Raw genomic sequence first — 6,248 nt, 5'->3', positions numbered from 1 at the left:
TAAAATATTTGAAATAATTATTTATTTATTATGTAAATTACGCAGTATTAGTTATTTATTCGTAATTTTTCTCTAAAAATGTTTTTATTTATCAAGAATTCAAAAAAAGAACTTACTAATAAGCCGTTTGTGGCTTCATTCAATTTCAAGGTGGCGAAGTATCTTTACTAATCTATGCTCGCAACGCATCTGTAGCAAACCTCAGGTAAGGATCATATTTTGTCTGGGTTTGATTATTGTCCTTGGGCGACAGTAGCCACATACAATCAGGACTATATGCTTATTTTCCACTCCTATATTATTAAAAATGGCTTATGTACGTTGTAACTTATGTACCAACTTATAGCATTAATAGTTTAAGTTGAAAATTAGCGTCTCAATCGAAGGTCCGAAGTTCGAATCCCATGCACCTCTAAACTTTCAATCTCAAGAAAATTTAAGGTTCCGTGTAAAATCAAAAAACCGTGTAAACAGGATCTCATTAATAATTACAGCGTATAATGGTTTAGTACATAACGGTTGCAGTTACTCGGGCAATTAACCCTTAAGGTGCAGGTCTAGGGTCCAATTAAGGGGTCCCAAAGGTCGAGTAACGTTTATGCAATATACTCGCCATATTACAAAGGTAATAGTGTTTTTGTTCCTTTAAAACGACTTGTTTTGATCGACTGCGGAGGGTTATGTATGTTATTTTTTTATTATGTAGGAGTAGCAGATGAGCGTGCAGTCCATCTGTTGGTAAGTGGTCACTGCCGCCCAAAGACATCTGTAATCACCCACAGATAGATTAGATATTTCTACCTGAGGTCAGCCACAGATGCGCCGCTACCAAGGACTAAGCTGGAACGCCTCGGAAAAGCAAGTCTCCCTTACCACACCCTTCAAACCAGAACACAGCTGTTATGAGGCAAAAATAGGTGTGGCGGTGATGCCACCGGAATCGTACCGTAAAGGGTGCTACCACATTGAAGTGTACCTACGTATATCTCATTCTACAGTGCAAAGAATGAGACATACATACATAGATACGCTAAGCAAATATACAGTGCACTGGATTCGAACCTCGGTCATAAGCTTTAGACCCTTATTATTAACTCATTAAGCCACTATACATTTTAATCATTAATTAATTAATTTAACAACTAATTAACCTATTAATTAAAATGAATCATTAATTCCTTTCTTAATTACATATTTTAATTCATACTGAACACTTATTTTCCAAAAAAGTTTAGTCATAACCAACGTTTCCTTGAAGGGCGAAAAAAAAAACAAAAATATTTAAATGGGTTCCAAAAATGAACATCTGTTTAGGGCAGGCTTACATGTTGACATTGTTAAGGTGAGGTATAGTTTACGCCAAACTGCTAGTCCGCGTCGAATATAGAAGCGAGTCGCGTCGCCATAGCAAATTGAAGATATATATATAAAATATATATAACTCAAAGGTAACTGACTGACATAGTGATCTATCAACGCACAGCCCAAACCACTGGACGGATCGGGCTGAAATTTGGCATGCAGGTAGATGTTATGACGTAGGCATCCGCTAAGAATGGATTTTGATCAATTCTACCCACAAGGGGATAAAATAGAGTATACGAGTATGCTAACTAAACCTGCGCGCAACAACTTCAGAGCGGACTAGAAGTTTGGTGCGGACCACATCCTTGCAAATAATAAAACTCGTCTGCTTTTCTGTCTGTTAGCACTTATTACTCGAGAGCCACTATGATTTACATGATTATTCTTTAATATGAAATACGTTCTAAAACTGAAGGTAGAGTTTTGAAGGTGGTTTAAAGTCTCTAAAGTTAGACTCTGAAGCACCCTCGTCAACCCACTATTGCCCCACTGCTGATGCACGGGTCTCCTCTCAGAAGGAGAAGGATTAGACCATAATCCGTATATGTATTGGCAGACTTCCTTTGATATATTTGACGTGACAACGTCTTAAATTAGGTTGCGGCTGGGAGTCACTTATGAAAAAGTGTAACGCCCGGTAACGTTACGATGAGTCACCGAACGAGAGAGAGGCCCGCCGAATGCCTTGCGTCTCTCTCCCACTCAACTATGATCGGTCTGCCGCGCGCGCAGCACTAGAGACTAAACAAAATATATTTCTATAGTTAAAATTTGTGCAATTCTTATTTTCATTCAATTCCTTGTTCCTATTGTGCAATTTAATTATATTCATATCAATAAATATTCTACCGAGAAAAAGACGTTGTCACGTAAAATCTTCGCCCGTAAAACCGACTTTACAGGCAACCATTTTTTTAAAGATCACCCCTATACGCAGGATTCCGCACGTTTTTTTCTTCAACGTTAAAGTAAGGGATAATTAATTTCTAATAGTGTTTTTGTTCCTTATTTTAAGATAAATAATAATAAACATAGAGATTTGGAGTCCACCAATTCGCATTTGAGCAGCGCTGACTAATATGGCCCAAATCCCTCTCACACTCTAAGAGGAGGTCCGTTACTATCGGTTGACGAATACGACAGTAATACCAAATATCTGACTAGTTTACATAGAGTTCTTCTATATCAAAGTCCATTAACATTATGTGTGACGATTACCATGGCGGTGGGGGCCACCAGAGTCGAAGTACGAAGTATCTACCACCTTAAAATAACCCCATATAAACCCAGCACATTTTTTATGCGTCCATCCGTCTGTCAGGATCTCGCGCCCTAAAATTTCGAGAGGCCTTCGTAAAACCGTTCAGAGGGATTAACTTTTTGCGAAAAGATTAATAGCTTTGACCTCCTTTACAACTCCGCCCATTGTTTTAAATATTTTGAATATAATAGCGTTCTTAGAACGCCTACTTATAACTGTTTGATATTTACATGTTTTGGATTCATCTATTATTCCGGTATGTCTTTGTTTGGGAACGGACGATTTTTTGAAATTCTGTTCCTATCTGTATATAAAACATATAAAATTTTAATTCAAAATGGCCGGCTGGAGGGTCATATGGGTAAATGAACAACTTTTATCGACGAAGAGAGTTCCGTGAAGGTATAACAAGAATAATAATTAAATAATATAGAGCTCATTTTCTATAATACAGGACTAACAAACCAGCATTCTGTCGACTTGACCGCAGTAAGTGGCTACTGATGCCCATGAAATCTGTGATTAACCTTGTTAAGAATAGAGACCTATCTGAGGTCGGCCACAGATGCGCCGCTACCCCTGAAGTCATCCTTCAAATTAGAACTCAACAGCGCTTAACACTGCTGTTATAGGCAGAAATAGGTATTGAGATGTTGTCTTACCAAAGATTTCTAAGTGCAAAAAGAGCTCCAATGTTATTTCTCAAGAATGGATATCTTCCTTATTTTAATTTGAGCCTCAAATAAAGTAATTAAAACGGTAAATTAAAAACAAAATGTACCTTGAACGAATGCGGAAAAGTGTCGCGACATCGCGTGTCAATGGGTGTTGGTTTTGTCATGGACCTTCGGAGATACCTTGGAATATCCAGGGTCAAAGGTTTTAATTTCCTAAATTATCACGGTATTTTGGCCTTAAGTGACAACCCTAATTTATGTTACTGTTTTTTGTTTTATAAAATTGTGAGCAAGCGGGTGACAGTTCATCTGATGGTATTTTTAAGTATAGATGCATAGATGGTACCAGGCTGATACGGGTTCGATCCCCGGGCCAGGCAGAAATCTATGCAATGAATTAATACACATATCCTAAAGCAGAATTATGCATGTCTCAGCCCATTACTGTCCCACTCCTGAGCATGGTTGTCCATTCACAAAGAGAGGAGTTTTAAGTCATTAAGTACCGCGCTAGCCAATTATAGATTGGTATACTTCACACACCTTAAAAAAATACTTAAGAACTCTTAGGAGTGTATGTTTTCTTCGCCATTAACGCAAGTTTTAATTAATTTCCACTACGCACATAACTTTGAAAATCAGAGGTGCGTGGGATTTGAAACTCGCACCGCCGAGGCCTTTTTAACCTTCTTTCCAACCACTAGGCTATCACTATAAGGGTAGAAAGCATAAAACAGTAGACCTAAACCATTAGGAACTCGTGTTTCACCTATAACTTTACAAAACGAGTTGGAAGCTCAAAGTTTCTACCATGAAAGGACAAAGTCAAAAATAGTGTGCATTCAGATAATCGTGTTTCGGCACGGAATATCCTAATTATCATCAGTTAGCGCAAAAGTTCAGCAATTACCATCGCATCACATTTTAAAGCTATCTAATTCCACCATGGAAGTTATAATTGGGTTTGCTATGCGAGTAGGGTGGCCATATATTTGAGATTCACAGGATTGTCTTTTGCACAACGTCACAGGAACGAAAATCGGTATTTTTGTTGTATGCTTCACCGTCACAAGATGGCGAAAGAGTTCAATAACTATTGGAATCGGTAAGTACTTACAAAAATTAAGTTTGGTTGCAAACATTTTGTTGCACTATCAGGTATGGGTTTTTTCACAGAATGTAAAGGATTTAGGCCAGAGTTCACATCATTGAACAGATGAGGATTGGTTATTTACAGTGTGAGTGTGTGTCTTGTATATGTTTTAAAATAGTAAGGGTAATAACACACACACACACACACACACATACACGCTTGGATTTTAAAACCCAGGAGATGCCCCACTGACGGCTGACTATCTTCTTATCCCACCTAACACCACAAGGATTATAGGAGCGGCTGAAAAACAGCGCTACTCGAATCCCTAATTCTGAGACAGCAATGCTGAGCCGAATTCCTTTTGTCATATTAATATTACTGTAAAATGTACATTTATTCTTTCTGTAACTGTGTTATTATGGCAATAAACGTTTATTATTATTATTATTAATAAGAACTAGTGTGATTTGACGGCGGAGGTACCACCGCCACATGTATCATTTATTAGTGTGAAACGGTTTTGCGTATCGTTGAAGTGTGTACCGACTACCTACCGATCACGACGCGACTATTTTAGTCCTCAGGGTTGAACACCTGTTCTCCCTGTAGTACCGGGACTAGAATAGGGCTACGGTATCCCCTGCCTGTCGTAGAAGGCGACTAAAAGGGGGCTTCCGGGATTGCGGGCGGCAAGAGTGGGAGCTCCAACCGTCCAGCAAGTAACCAGGGGAAGGATGGCGGTATGTGTGGTCGCATACCGTCGTAACCACTACATGGTGTGGGAGGCGCGAAAACTGCTCCGCCGGAGCAGAGTCCGGGGCATCGCGCTTGGAGGGCTCCGGTTGTGTTCCGTCGGAGATTCCGGAGTTCTCCAACAAGCGCTGAGTGCGGTAAAAATCCCACATAACGGCGTCGCCCACGTCGTCGGGTACCCTTTGAAGGTTTACCCCTCAAAAAAAAGAAGGTTGAACACCTGTAATATACCTATACCTACCTACCTACACCTATATATTCTTCGACCTGAAGCTAACGCCCATGGACATCTATAAACAATATTCCTATTAACAATCATAAAGGGAACTGCTTCTTCATTTTCCACTTCAGTCTTGTAAAACATACCCAATATGATCACCCTACCCAATAGTAACTGTGATTAGTAACGATTTGTCGGTCCTAGGTATTTCGGTTAAATGAAATGGTTAGTAATTGAAGTAAATGTGAATATTTCCATGAATATTAATTCAAGTTTCATAGCAAAAACGGTATTCTTAACGTTAGTATTTGCTTGCACTAAAAATAGTGCATTATCGTGCAGCTTAGTAATATTTTATAGTATACTAGCTGATCCGGCAAACGTTGTGTTGCCATATAAATAAAAAAATGTTAATGGTGAAAAACCCTTATCACTTAGGGGTATGAAAAATAGTAACCGATTCTCAGACTTACTGAATATGCATATAAAATTTGGTGAAAATCGGTAAAGCCGTTTCGGAGAAGTACGGTAACTGACATTGTGACACGAGAATTTTATATATAAGATTACATTAACCTTATATTTCTGTGGAATAACAGCAATGTTAGTCGTTGCTGTGTTCTGGCTTTAAGGGCATACTTTTCCGAAGCGTCCAACTTAGTCCTTAGGGTAACTCATATAGCCTACTTCTGGTAGGAATCTAGTCTTATCTGGGGCTAATTAGAATTAGATTTCCATGTGTGGCCGTAGCCAGTTATATAAAAATATGAACTCTCTATCTTTTACGGTTTAATAGAGAAAGCGAAAACCGTCGAAAATAGGTTTGTTTTATGGCGACCCCATATATTTTAACCTCTTTTATTTTTAATTTTAGTA

This window comes from Epargyreus clarus, unplaced genomic scaffold, assembly GCF_041222505.1.
Source record: "Epargyreus clarus isolate Ecla_fem2 unplaced genomic scaffold, WU_Ecla_fem_2.2 ptg000032l, whole genome shotgun sequence".
Classification (NCBI taxonomy): Eukaryota; Metazoa; Arthropoda; class Insecta; order Lepidoptera; family Hesperiidae; genus Epargyreus; species Epargyreus clarus.
This window is presented reverse-complemented; position numbering follows the sequence as displayed.